Source organism: Protomyctophum parallelum (genome assembly GCF_964188405.1).
Source record: "Protomyctophum parallelum genome assembly, chromosome: 2".
Lineage (NCBI taxonomy): Eukaryota > Metazoa > Chordata > Actinopteri > Myctophiformes > Myctophidae > Protomyctophum > Protomyctophum parallelum.
Window position 1 is genome coordinate 56799416 of NC_139699.1, and position 15122 is coordinate 56814537.

Below are 15122 nucleotides of genomic sequence, written 5' to 3' on the forward strand. Positions count from 1 at the left end.
ACACACACACACACACACACACACAATTCAGCTCATTAAAAAAACTTGTTTTTTTAATTGTCCCTCACAATAAAAAATTGTCAATTACACCCCCATGTCATGTCACAACACACAAGGGATTGTGTCACAATCCCTTTAAAATGTGTGTGTGTGTGTGTGTGTGTGTGTGTGTGTGTGTGTGTGTGTGTGTGTGTGTGTGTGTGTGTGTGTGTGTGTGTGTGTGTGTGTGTGTGTGTGTGTGTGTGTGTGTGTGTGTGTGTGTGTGCGTGTGTGCGTGTGTGCGTGTGTGCGTGCGTCTCCCAGGTGAAGTTCACCAGTGCGGTGAAGCTGTCTGAAGGCGTAGCCGTGGGGGACGAGGAGGAGAACTTCTTCAAGCGTCTCGGTAAATGGAGGTCCGGCAGGCGGAACCCCTCCAAGCTTCACCACACAGAGGAGAAAGATGGTAGACCTCCTCCCTCCCCTCCCTTACCCGCCCTTACCCGGGGGTGCCCTACCCTTCGCTCGCTCGCCCTCTCTCTCTCTCTCTCTCTCTCACCCAAACGTGTGCCTCTGGGTCACCTCTGTGTTGTGTGTGTGTGTCATGTGGGTCTGTCTAGTCTCGCGTTGTCAGACTGTTTTCTCTCGCGAAATGTTGAAATACTTCCGGTCATACAGTCTGGAACAACGGAAGCTTCTGATCATGATAGCATTTATAGCAGAAATGGAAATGAAAATAATAAATTGAAAAGATATTTTTTTAAATATATTTTTGTGAACGGAAATGACAAATAGATGCCTCAGATTGTACAGTGTGTTTTTCCCAGCCTCTACATGACAAATAGATGCCTCAGACTGTACAGTGTGATGTTACTTCCCAGCCTCTACAGGACAAATGACTCAGACTGTACAGTGTGATGTTACTTCCCAGCCTCTACATGACATTTGTGTGAGATCGTGGAATAGTTGTCTGGCTACGCGAGACTATACGGACGTTTTGTCACGCCGTCATTTCCTACACCGGCTTCCATGGCAGCAGCTGTGCTAATTAACCCATTCTGACCTGAGATCAGATTCTAACTCACAGAAGAATGGTGGTTCTTTAAAGGAGAATTCCATACTAAAAGGCTTTATTACCTTTCTTTGTAGTTGTTACGTCCCCACCAAAGAGGTCTAGGTGTTATTTTGTGCAAAAGCTCCTTATTGCCTATTTCCCCTACCATAAGCCCTAAATGAATTGCATTGGATTGAATGGGAATTGAATGGGGCTATGGGGTGTTGTACTAATTCGCTTATTTCCATCGCTCAAAATTATAATTATTTTGTATATATCCTCTCTTCATAATGTAAATAATATCCCAAGCGGCACACTTTACTACTTCTTTCGATGGAAATAAGCGAACTAGCATAACACCCCATAGCCCCATTCAATTCCCATTCAATTCAATGCAATTCATTGAAAGCTTATAGTAGGGGAAATAGGCAATAAGGAGTTTTTGCACAAAAAAACACCTGGACCTCTTTGGTGGGGACGTAACAACTACAAAGAAAGGTAAGAAAGCATTCTAGCATGGAATTCTCCTTTAACGCATTTTGACCTGAGATCAGATTCTAAAAATGTCTTCTAAATCCTGACAGTTTTCAAAAATAGCAGACCTACAAGCTTGTAGATCTGCTATTTTTCAATAGCTAAAGCATAACGTAATGCCTAACCTAACACCAAAATGGGTTAATGTCTGTCACCAGTGCTCGCCAGTGCTCCGACCCCTCCCCCTCCCTGACCCCCCCCCCCCCCCCCACACACACACACACACACACACACACGCCACCGTTCTTTTCGTGCTCTACTCTCCCTCTGCCAACCTGGGGCGAGCCCAGAACTGAGCTCATGCTTCCTTCAATGCATGAGGAGTGAGCAGGCCGCCGTGGCCCTTATATTTAAGGGACCATGAAGCCTGAAGGGACTTCTTGGTGATTGACCGTTTGACCGTCTGCAAAATAAAACTTTGACGTGAATAGGCGTCTTGTCATGCCGATCAACTTTCGTGTTCTGACTTTTGACCTCCGACCTTTAGATCACCCACCAATCTGTATTATATGAAAGACAGTTTAAATCTCCTCCCGGGATCTTGCACAAACATTTCTACACGTAAACTTTGGACCTATACACAGACAAAATATCTCGAGTAAAACATTTTATGTGAAAAATGAAGGTTTTTATTAGGAGCCTATATGGAAATTCATGAAAATTCTTCTTCTGCCCCCAATGCAGTGTTTGTTTATGAAACTTTACAGTATGGTAGAGGGTCATGTCTAATAGCACTAAAACCAGTCATACTCCAATAACTGCCAAGGACGTTTTTAACGTATATATATATTTTTTTTTTTATGTTAACCACATTTAACACTTGGTGTGCCCAACACGTATGGGGATGTCTTAGGGTCTTTTTGAGGGGTGCTAGCCCCTCCTATATACAGCTTTTGTCCCCACATGTCTGACGTAAATTTGTGGCAACACAAACATTAAATGCCATTAATAATAATAATAACTAGAACTGCACTCTGTCGAGTGCATACTTGCTTGTTGCACACTAGTAGGCCATAAATGGCCAACTAGTGCGCAAGCAGAGCGTGCAAGTCCTTTCGACCGCTGTAAACTGTCAAATCTCAGTATCTCTGTGAAGGAACGTTTGAAATGTATAATTTTTTGATGTAACTATTTGCTACCTACCTACTTTATGCATATAAACACCTAGTATTATTAAGTATGATTCAAGTTTCTATCTATATAAGTTTGGGTGAAGAGCTAGTCATACATATACACACCACGTACTCTGGTCCCAGCAGATCAGGCACAACTTGCTATTTTATTTTTTACTGATTATGTATATAGTATACGTATGACTAGCTCTAGATGATGACTTAAGAGATATGGTCATTGTCTCCACCAGGCCGAAGGCATGTGGGGAGAGTATGTTTTGCACTCCGTCCGTCCGTGTGTCCGTCCGTGTGTCCGTCCGTCCGTCCGTCCGTCCGTGTGTCCGTGAGCAGCTAATCTCGGCCACCGTTAACCCGGTCGATGCCAAATTTTGCACACACACTCCCTGGATGCCAACGATGAACCTCTGCCCCAAACTTTCCAGAACGGCCTGTTATAGCGCCACCAGGAGGCCGCTTTGTGCAAAACAAGTTTTTGCACAGTACACCTACAGATTTTGTCCAAACATCACGCAAATTGGTATACAGTCTCTCTAGAGCCATTCAACGAAACCGGTCTTTCACATTTCTCACACTCCATCCTGATTGGTTAAGATTGGCTTCCAAAGTTCACAGGAGTGCTCAGTTTCAAACAAAATGCTGCAAATCATGAACACATCGCGTGATTTCCGTGAAATTGTGCACCCACATTCCCACTAGGCCGAGGACGAAATGCCACATGAACAATTTCAACTCAGCCTCAAGGTGGCGCTATAACTGGCCGAAAAGTGTTTTTACCTCTAACTGCACGGATCTGTGGATAACTTTGTATGCCAACTCCCTAGAGGCCAAGGAAAAACCTTTGCCTGGAATTTTTCACATCTGCTCTTTATAGCGCCACCAGGAGGCCGACATATGTAAAACACATTTTCTATTATTACTCCTTCACATTTTATCCAAATTTCACGAAAATCGGTATACACTATCTCCATAGTCATGTGATCAACACGGAGCGGCACCATTTCCCATCTTCCATCCTGATTGGCTAAGATTGGCTTCCAAAGCTCACACGATTCGTCCATTTCGAAAAAAGGCCACAAATCACAAACACAGTGTGCAATTTCCGTTAAATTATACACGCACATTTTCACTAGGCCGAGGACGACATGCCACAATTCTTTCCTCAAAATCAGCCTCACGGTGGCGCTATAACAGGCCAATTCCTGTTTTTACCTATAACTGCATCGATCTGTATACAACTTATGTATGCACACATGGAAAAACATTGTACCTGCATCCCTCCAACACGAACCTCCGGCCCAAATCTTCCTCAACAGCCTGTTATAGCGCCACCATGAGGCCACAACCTGACCTGCCCTGGTGGAGACCTGTGCCGATTGGCACTTTGTCTAGTTTGTGGTCGTTTGGTCCCAGCAAAGCAGGCATATACTATATAGGCATATACTATATATAGTATATATATAGTGTATAGGCATATACTATATACGTATACATATATACTATATAGAGTGTGTAGTTGTAAGTTGATTAGCGGTATACTGTGGTTACTTTGCGCCAAAAACCGTGACAGCTGTCCCGCCATTTGATGTTTATGCAAGAAAACAGCAAATCTGTGCCTGGTTTGCTGGGACCAAACGACCACAAATGACCATATTTCTTACGTCATCATTAAGAGCTAGTCATACATATACACACCACGTACTCTGGTCCCAGCAGATCAGGCACAATTTGCTATTTTATTTTTACTGATTATGTATATAGTATACGTATGACTAGCTCTAAATGATGACGTAAGAAATATATATAGTATATATATAGTATATAGGCATATACTATATACGTATACATATATACTCTATACTCTATACTGTATAAAGTGTGTAGTTGTAAGTTGATTAGCGGTATACTGTGGTTACTTTGCGCCAAAAACCGTGACAGCTGTCCCGCCATTTGATGTTTATGCAAGAAAACAGCAAATCTGTGCCTGGTTTGCTGGGACCAAATGACCACAAATGACCATATTTCTTACGTCATCATTAAGAGCTAGTCATACATATACACACCACGTACTCTGGTCCCAGCAGATCAGGCACAATTTGCTATTTTATTTTGACTGATTATGTATATAGTATACGTATGACTAGCTGTAAATGATGACGTAAGAAATATATATAGTATATATATAGTATATAGGCATATACTATATACGTATACATATATACTATATAGAGTGTGTAGTTGTAAGTTGATTAGCGGTATATTGTGGTTACTTTGCGCCAAAAACTGTGACAGCTGTCCCGCCATTTGATGTTTATGCAAGAAAACAGCAAATCTGTGCCTGGTTTGCTGGGACCAAACGACCACAAATTACCATATTTCTTACGTCATCATTAAGAGCTAGTCATACATATACACACCACATACTCTGGTCCCAGCAGATCAGGCACAATTTGCTATTTTATTTTTACTGATTATGTATATAGTATACGTATGACTAGCTCTAAATGATGACGTAAGAAATATATATAGTATATATATAGTATATAGGCATATACTATATACGTATACATATATACTCTATACTCTATACTGTATAAAGTGTGTAGTTGTAAGTTGATTAGCGGTATACTGTGGCTACTTTGCGCCAAAAACCGTGACAGCTGTCCCGCCATTTGATGTTTATGCAAGAAAACAGCAAATCTGTGCCTGGTTTGCTGGGACCAAATGACCACAAATGACCATATTTCTTACGTCATCATTAAGAGCTAGTCATACATATACACACCACGTACTCTGGTCCCAGCAGATCAGGCACAATTTGCTATTTTATTTTTACTGATTATGTATATAGTATACGTATGACTAGCTCTAAATGATGACGTAAGAAATATGGTAATTTGTGGTCATTTGGTCCCAGCAAAACAGGCACAGATTTGATGTTTTTCTGCATAAACATCGAATGGCGGGACAGCTGTCACGGCGGAAGAGACCGGGCGAAAACATTACTTGCACGCTCTGCTTGCGCAAGTAATAATAATAATAATAAAACTTTATTTGTATAGCACCTTTCATGACATGAAATGCAGCTCAGAGTGCTTTACAGAGCAATGGAGAAAGAAAGAAAAGAAAAGCAAGGCATAAACATTTAAAAACAAGCAGTAATGCATTACAGTGAGGACATGAATAACAAAAAATTGACAATGAAGGGAAAATTGACGTCATATGTAGACGAGCAAATCGGCTAACCAATCACATATACAGCTTTTGTCCCCACACGTCTCATATTTGACAATGAAAGGAGAAATTAGGTCATATGTGCCTCAAATATGACGTAACTTGAACGGAGAAATGACGTCAGAATTCCGCTAAATATGACGTAAATTAAACATCAAAACATTAAACGGAAAATGTATGTCATTATGTAAACGAGCAAATCAGACAACCAATCACAGGCAACAGGCTTTCTGATTGGCCAGTATGAGATGATGCATGATGATGTATGATGATAAGAGCTGATAATTCCGCTAAATATGACGTAAGGTACCATCTTATGTACCTTTATGTAGCAATGTCAAATGTTCGCTAACATAAATTGATGTACGATGACAAGAACGCCCCTCATTTCATTTCACACAGGTGTGATTTTTAATATAATTAGCCCTAAAACATGACTGTAAGACCGTCATGTGAATCATAGAATATCCATCCATTCATCCATCTTCAACCGCTTATCCGTAGTCGGGTCGCAGGGGGCAACGGCTCCACCAGAGTGCTCCAGACTTCCCTCTCCAGAGCAACATTAGTGACTACCTCCTGGGGGATTCCGAGACGTTCCAAGGCCAGTGAGGCGATGTGTTTCCTCCAACTGCGCCTTGGTCTGCCCCGGGGTCTCCTCAGTGGGACGTGCGTCGAGGACCTCCCTAGGGAGACGCCCGAGAGGCATCCTAACCAGATGCCCGAACCACCTAAGCTGGCTCCTTTCCAGGCGAAGGAGCAGCGGTTCTACTCTGAGTCTCTCTTGTGTGACTGAACTTCTCACCCTATCTCTAAAGGCTCATACATAGTCTGTATTTACGGTGGTCAAGTGACCACCGAACTACAACATGACGTCACGAGCCACGGTGAAGAGCAAACCACCGCCACCGCTCCAGCCCATCTCTCTGTTTTTACTCACCACCGCTCAACGTTATTTCAGCTCCGGTGGTCAGCTCACCACCGGAGCGGTGGTCACCTTACCACCGAAAATCCAGACTATGAATAGGCCTTAAGGGAGATGCCAGCCACCTGTCGAAGAAAACTCATTTCAGCCGCTTGTATTCGCGACCTTATTCTTTCATAGAATATGCATATTTCGCCTATATATAAAGTTATAAACCTATATAGGCTATATTTCTGAGGGGCGCTGCCGCGCTAACCCCTGCTATGCCCAGTTTACTGTAAGCCCAGTCTGTGTGTACCACGGAAATGATTTGATTGGCTGAGCACGGAATGTGATGTATGGTGATAAGAGCGCCCTTCCCACAATTATGAGCGTAGATTGCTTAGTGAATCGGGTCCTTTATGTTTATGTTGTGTTTGTGATGTCAGACCTCAGCTCCTGGTCTCCCTACATAAGGTGTGAATTGTCGTTAGACCTCAGTGTGATGCATGGATGTTTGTACTAAAGGATTTGTAAGAGAGACAAAGACAGAGACAGAGAGAAGAGGGAGAGAGTAAAGAACATTATTTCCCAACCCCCAGAGTCCATTTATAGCATCATATTTTGATGATGGAAGGAAGGAGTGAGTCCCAATATGTCCAGACTCGGGTCTCCTGTTCCGAGTGTCCATATGCCGGTGCCTCAAACTTCCTCCATCAACACGTGAGGAGGAGGAGCCACGACGACCTCTGCTGCCAAACGCTGAGGAATGAACAGATGACCTCGGCAGCCTGTCGGCCATTCGACAGCCCCGTAGCCGGCCAGACACAAGAAGACACGGATGGACCAAAACATGGCAGTTGTCAACAGTTCGCTAAGAATGTAGCTCAGGCGGGAGACGCGAAGACACACCGGACGAGTCGCACAGGAAAGAAACTCCACTTCTGCCAACAGTGTTACAAGAGTTTCAATAGTTTTGGTCACCTGGAGGCACACTTGCATAATATCCACAATGGAGAGATATCTTTTGACTGTAAAGAGTGTCACAAGAGTTTCCGGCGATTATATAATCTAAAGAGACACCAGCATATCCACACTGGAGAAAGACCATACCTCTGTAAACTGTGTGACAAGAGTTTCAGTCAGTTAGGTCATCTTAAGACACACCTGCGTCTCCATAGTGGAGAAAGACCATACCTCTGTAAACAGTGTGACAAGAGTTTCAGTCAGTTAGGTAGTCTTAAGACACACCTGCGTCTCCATAGTGGAGAAATACCATTCCACTGTAAACAGTGTGACAAGAGTTTCAGTTTGTTAGGTCATCTTAAGACACACCTGCGTCTCCATAGTGGAGAAAGACCATACCTCTGTAAACTGTGTGACAAGAGTTTCATTCAGTCAAGTGATCTGAAGAACCACCAGCGTATTCACAGTGGAGAAAGACCATACCACTGTGAACAGTGTGACAAGAGTTTCAGTCAGTTAGGTCATCTTAAGACACACCTGCGTCTCCATAGTGGAGAAAGACCATACCACTGTAAACAGTGTGACAAGAGTTTCAGTCAGTTAGGTAGTCTTAAGACACACCTGCGTCTCCATAGTGGAGAAAGACCATTCCACTGTAAACAGTGTGACAAGAGTTTCAGTTTGTTAGGTCATCTTAAGACACACCTGCGTCTCCATAGTGGAGAAAGACCATACCTCTGTAAACTGTGTGACAAGAGTTTCATTCAGTCAAGTGATCTGAAGAACCACCAGCGTATTCACAGTGGAGAAAGACCATACCACTGTGAACGGTGTGACAAGAGTTTCAGTCAGTTAGGTAGTCTTAAGACACACCTGCGTCTCCATAGTGGAGAAAGACCATACCACTGTAAACAGTGTGACAAGAGTTTCAATCGGTTAAATAGTCTTAAGACACACCTGCGTCTCCACACTGGAGAAATACCATACCACTGTCAACAATGTGAGAAGGGTTTCAGTGAGTTAATGGGCCTGAAGAGACACCAGTGTATTCCAGACTAAGAGTTCTACCTTCCATTCCAGAGATAATGGCCAAAACATCTTGTAAACGGCCACTTTTCAGCCATTTTCCAACGCCAATTCTTTGGGGCGTGGACTAGCATGGACTGTGACGATTTGATTTGGCTATATGTATGATGATGTATGATGATAAGAGCGCCCCTCACTTCTTTTTTATTTTTTTATTATATAAAACGGGATCGCTATACAATCTTTTTTTTCTTTTTTTCCTGCTTCTTCAGCGATCCTAGACATTATTCGCGCACTGCCGATCACTTCCTTGTTTACGGCCCGACCAAAACTATCTCTTCTCTCTATAGATCTACGGCGCTCTCCATGGTTTTGATCAAAACGGCAATGTTCCGTCCTCATTTCTGACTTAACCAAGGTAGTAACGGAAGATTATGCCTCCCGGTTTTTATGGGGGGGGTATAATGGAAGATGGAGTAAAATCTGCCTCATCTGCTGGTTTACCACCATATTGTTCTGTTTCTGCCCATTGCGTCGTCAATGCTTCTGAGCTCCAGGCCTGCATGCAATCAGCTAGGGGTACGCAACCATAGGCACGGGTGCCGACTTTGGCACAGGGGAGGGTGATCACTGGCACACCCAGATAAGTGTGAGACGTTGACATTAACATTGACATTAAATTCCCATTGATAATGAATGGATAATTTTACCTCATAGTGTCTGAGCAAATCGGCATAGTGTCTATTGTACGTCAAGATGATGATGTACGGTGATAAGAGTGCCCCTATAGCTCACTTCACATGGGTGTGATTTGTTTCTTTTAAAATTAAATATTCCAAAAAAATAAAATTCATAGAGTAATATTACAGTACCCCTCGCTATTCGTTTCAGTGGAAGTTGCTCAGTGGCGTTTTGAAGCACCCGGAAGGACCGTCTACTTCCGCATTTACCAACCAAACTTTGTTCGGCAAATGCAGAAGTGCAACCGAGCGCTCAATGTTAAATGTCATATGCACAGGGTTTCCTCGTCAAAAATCCACGGGTCCGCATGCAGTTCACGCTCTAACCAGTAGGGCTGAGTGCTTCTACACCCCGAATGTAGAAGTTGTGGGGTATAGCACAATATACCCCACTGAATACATATGCCCTACACAAATACCCCCTTCTATACCCCTGAGCCCACCATGAGCTCATATTTTCATTGATCTGCCTTGTGATCAATATTAGCTTTATGTAGTATGATTTGTACTGTAATTCTGCAAACTGTTAATAAATATTTCAATCAATCAATCAATAAACAATCTGACTGGTGTTATTGACGTACATCCACATACTACATGTCACCTATACCTGTGTGCAATATTACCTCTCAATATTTGGAGTAGTACATATATTGAAAGCACAGTGGGTAGAAATTGAGGGAAAACTAGAAAAAGTGCCCTTCTGGGCACAGGTCTCCACCAGGATAAGTGGCATTTCTTCCTCAGCCTAGTGGGAATATGCGTGCACAGTTTCATCGCAATCGGACGCTGCATTGAGGAGTTGTGGCGATTTGTACAAAGCGGGCTACTCCTGAAAACTGTAGGAGCCAATCGTGGCCAATCAGGATGGAATATGAGAAATCAAACAAACCTGTCTTGATCACATGACTATGGAGATGATGTGTACCGATTTGCGTGAAATTTGGATAAAATCTGAAGGAGTAATAATAGAAAATGTGTTTTACATATGTCGGCCTCCTGGTGGCGCTATAAAGAGCAGATGTGAAAAATTCCAGGCAAAGGTTTTTCCTTGGCCTCTAGGGAGTTGGCATACAAAGTTATCCACAGATCCGTGCAGTTAGAGGTAAAAACACTTTTCGGCCAGTTATAGCGCCACCTTGAGGCTGAGTTGAAATTGTTCATGTGGCATTTCGTCCTCGGCCTAGTGGGAATGTGGGTGCACAATTTCACGGAAATCACGCGATGTGTTCATGATTTGCAGCATTTTGTTTGAAACTGAGCACTCCTGTGAACTTTGGAAGCCAATCTTAACCAATCAGGATGGAGTCTGAGAAATCTGAAAGACCGGTTTCGTTGAATGGCTCTAGAGAGACTGTGTACCAATTTGCGTGATGTTTGGACAAAATCTGTAGGTGTACTGTGCAAAAACTTGTTTTGCACAAAGCGGCCTCCTGGTGGCGCTATAACAGGCCGTTCTGGAAAGTTTGGGGCAGAGGTTCATCGTTGGCATCCAGGGAGTGTGTGTGCAAAATTTGGCATCGACCGGGTTAACTGTGGCCGAGATTAGCTGCTCACGGACACACGGACGGACACACGGACGGACGGACGGACGGACGGACGGACGGACGGACGGAGTGCAAAACATACTCTCCCCCCATGCCTTCGGCCTGGTGGAGACAATAATCAAACAGAAAACCCCCTAAATAAATAAAAATTAAAAAACCAGGGAAATGGAAATAAATTACTATAAATTGTTACGGGAAATGAAATCAAAGGGAAAAGGGAGATAATCCTGTATCCTGTCACAGCCAATCAGCTATGCAGGTGGCACTCTGGAACAGACTCTTAACAGACGGGCCCTTTCTCGGCATTGAAAGACAGAGTTTAGAGTACGTGTCACACATGGGGCCAAACTGACGACGGGCGCACTGACAGTGATGAGAAAGAGTGTGAGTGCGGGGGCAGGCACACTGAAGACAGGTGATTTTTCTGTATGCCAGGGAGGGATGCCTGATAGAAGAGAGATGGCTAATCAAAGAATTGCTGCTGCTTCAGTACCATGTTGCACCGCTGCAGACCTGCCTGACTGTGAGGGGGTATATATCAAGCTGAAGCGGGCAGTTCATTACCTGGAGTGCTTGGCTCTCCCGTAGCAGAAAGTCTCAACCTCATGTGAAGATATCGATTTCCTACCGTCCACTAGTGGCTTCTAGGAGGGCGACCATCTCATTGCTCCACATGTAATGTTTCAGTGTGTTGCCATAATCTATGGATACATGCTTGCATGTGCATCATATGTGTGTGTGCCTGCCTGTATGGCTGTGTATCTGCGTGTGCGTGTGCGTGTGTGCGTGTGTGCGTGTGCGTGTGTGTGTGTGTGTGTGTGTGTGTGTGTGTGTGTGTGTGTGTGTGTGTGAGTGAGTGAGTGTGTGTTTTGAAATCTGCCCCCAGTCTCAGTGCCTGAACCTTATAGCCTCCAACAAGTGATAGTATCATTAGTCTGTTCTAATGCTCCATTGCGCACTAATTAAGCAGCGCCAACCCCCAACTGGTAGTGGTATGTAATGGAATTACAATATAAAAAGCTGTTGTATATGGGGACGTGACACAAACTGCAGTAGTTCATGCAGAGGGAGTGAAAATGATTGAATGGTCAGACCCTGGGGGACACCTAGGCCAAACCTATAACCTCCTGCCTGTGCTCTGCTGTGCCATTCCTCACAGCCCAGGGAGAGACTACTGTGCGTCACTGCCTCACAATGGGCTCTATATGCACACACAACTTTGGCCCCTTCTTTCTACACAGGTGTTACCACTGATACTAATGAAGGCTCTGTTCCAGTCTGGTCAAACAGAGTCAGGGTGCTGCTATTGTGCACTGTCACTGAAAACTCTGCTACACCATTGGGTCTCAAAGTGTCCTTGAATGTGTTCCAAATGGCCACTTACGGCCCGAGTCTGTAACTCTGAGAGTGTATAGGCCTACATACAAATTGAACCCAATGGACCCGTAAGGCTGGGTTCCCATGAGGTGGTATTGGTATATGCCTGTTCCCATAGTTTCATTTGAATGGCCCGGCACCATATTTGAACGGGAAGACTCACTCCCAATCTTCCGCAAGTTCCGCCAGCGTCTGAAAACCCACCTATCCAGAGTCCATCTTAGCCCATAGCACTTGCTGTAGCATTTGCTCTAGCCTCAGCGACCAGTTACTCAAAGGCTATAAACCTATTAGTTTTAGTTTTTACATTTTATGTAGACATATTTCTATAGTGTATACGCATAGTTTCATTAGATATTTCAGTATAGGTTCTTAGTTTACGTATGATTCATGATGTCTATTTTGATGTATTTGATGTATTACCTTGTTTTTGTTCTTGCATAAATCGCTCTGTGTTAAGAGCACCTGCCAGATGCCTAAATTGTAATTGTAAATTGAAACATAAAGTTGTTTCCCGTTCAAATCTACTGCAGAGCCAATCAAATGAAGACTATAGGACACTGAAAACTATGCTACTTCCTGGAAACCTTGGACTACAGTTATATAGAGACGATTGATATATAATCCTTTGTGCATTAAGCAATCTTCTGTATCAAAGGAAAGTGTTCCAGTGGCTTACATAGATTCCATCACGTAGCCTACATTCTGGCATTGAATAAGAAAATATTGATTGATTTTGTTTGACAGACTCTCATCATAAATGTCTCAGTGTGTAAATAAATATTGCCCACCACTGAAGTTTTTTATAGATACTCCCTTGGAAAGTACTTTACGTAAAGTAATCAATCAACACAAGGCTTATTTTTTGCAACAGGGAATTTAAATCTAAATATATGATATTCTTTATATTTCACTGGTTTTTCAAGATCCAAAATGTGTGTGTGTGTGTGGGGGGGGGGGGGGGGGGGGGGGCAGACAGGGCATTATTGCACCTGTCTGTGTGTCCAAGTATGCAGGCCTACTGTACGTGTCGTGTGCAATTCTGTATGTGAGTGTAATAAAAAAAAAAAACCTCAGCGTTAACACAGCTGTGAAATTGGTCCCATTTGTCACTGCCCAGGTTTTCTTTTTTCTTTTTTACATAGGCACTATTTACTGACATGCATCCCCACAATCATGGCTGACTGGAATCAATTATTTCTGCCCCAGATGAGATCTTAATGTGCTTGGAAAGGTGTGCCTAAAAGCCTCTTAGACTATGGGGTCGATTGATGCAAGGACACAGAGAGTCAAATGATGTCTATCTGTAAATCTCTTGGGGAGATTTACTTGGATAAAAAAGACAGGCAGGCAACAAAACAAAATACAAAACTACTCAAGAGAAAACAAAGAAAGAGATCATAGATAGATAGCTATCCTCAGCTGCATAAACGGCACATTTTGATTTAAAGAGAAGTGACAAGTGAGCCAACAGATTTCAATTCCTGCACCTTATTGGTTACAAGACATGCTGAAAACATTTCAGAAAAAAAGAAGAAAAAGGTAGTGCATTAATAAACCTTTGCATCGTGGCTAAGAGCCTCGTCCTTTTCAACACTATTAGGCTGCCGGCCGTGCAGGTCAGCACCTCATCAACACAGATGTGCTCTCCCTCCTTTGTGTTTTCATAATGACTTCATATGACATGTATTGTATAATTAAGTATGCAATATATTTTTTGATGGGCGCTAGCAGCTTTTAGTTACCGGCGTCCACATTAAATTCCCATTGACAATGAATAGAGAATTGTATGTCATAGTGTCTGAGCAAATAGTCACAGTGTCTATTTTACGTCATGATGTACGCTGATAAGTGTGATTTTTAAGGGGCCTTCTATAAACAGCTTTTGTCCCCACACGTCTCAAGATTTGCCATTGACAATGAAAGGGGAATTACCGGTCAAATGTCCACTAAATCTTGTCCCTGCCTGTCTCAAAATTTGCCATTGAGACTAAATGGAGAAATTACGCCCAAATTCCGCTAAGTAAATTAAACATCAAAACATTAAACACCATTGACATTGAAGGGAAAATTTACGTCATATGTAAACGACCAATCAGCCAATCAATCACAGGCAACAGGCATTCTGATTGGCCAGTATGAGATGATGCATGATGATGTATGATGATAAGAGCTGATATTTCCGGTAAAACTTACATCATATGTAAACAGCAAATCGGCTAAACAATCACATGTTGGTGGGAGCGCTTGGCCAATAAGGGACCACCTTATGTATCTTATGTAGCAATGTCAAATGTCCGCTAACATAAATTGATGTACGATGACAAGAGTACCCCTCATTTCACACGGGTGTGATTTTTCATGTAAGGACAGCCCACCCTCACACTGTTCCCCCATTTTGCAAGCTCTTACCACTTGAAAACTACTTTTTATTTTCAACTTTCTTTGTTTCATTGTTTTTGTTCTTTATATTATTGCAAAAGTGTCTTGTGTGTATGATAGATTATGTTATCAAATTGAGTATGTACACTGCCTGTTATGTAAGTCTGTCTGAGTCTGTTATGTTTATGAGAAAACCTCAAAATAAATTATTTAAAAAAAGTAGCCGCAGGAGTGCTACTGTATACCGTACCC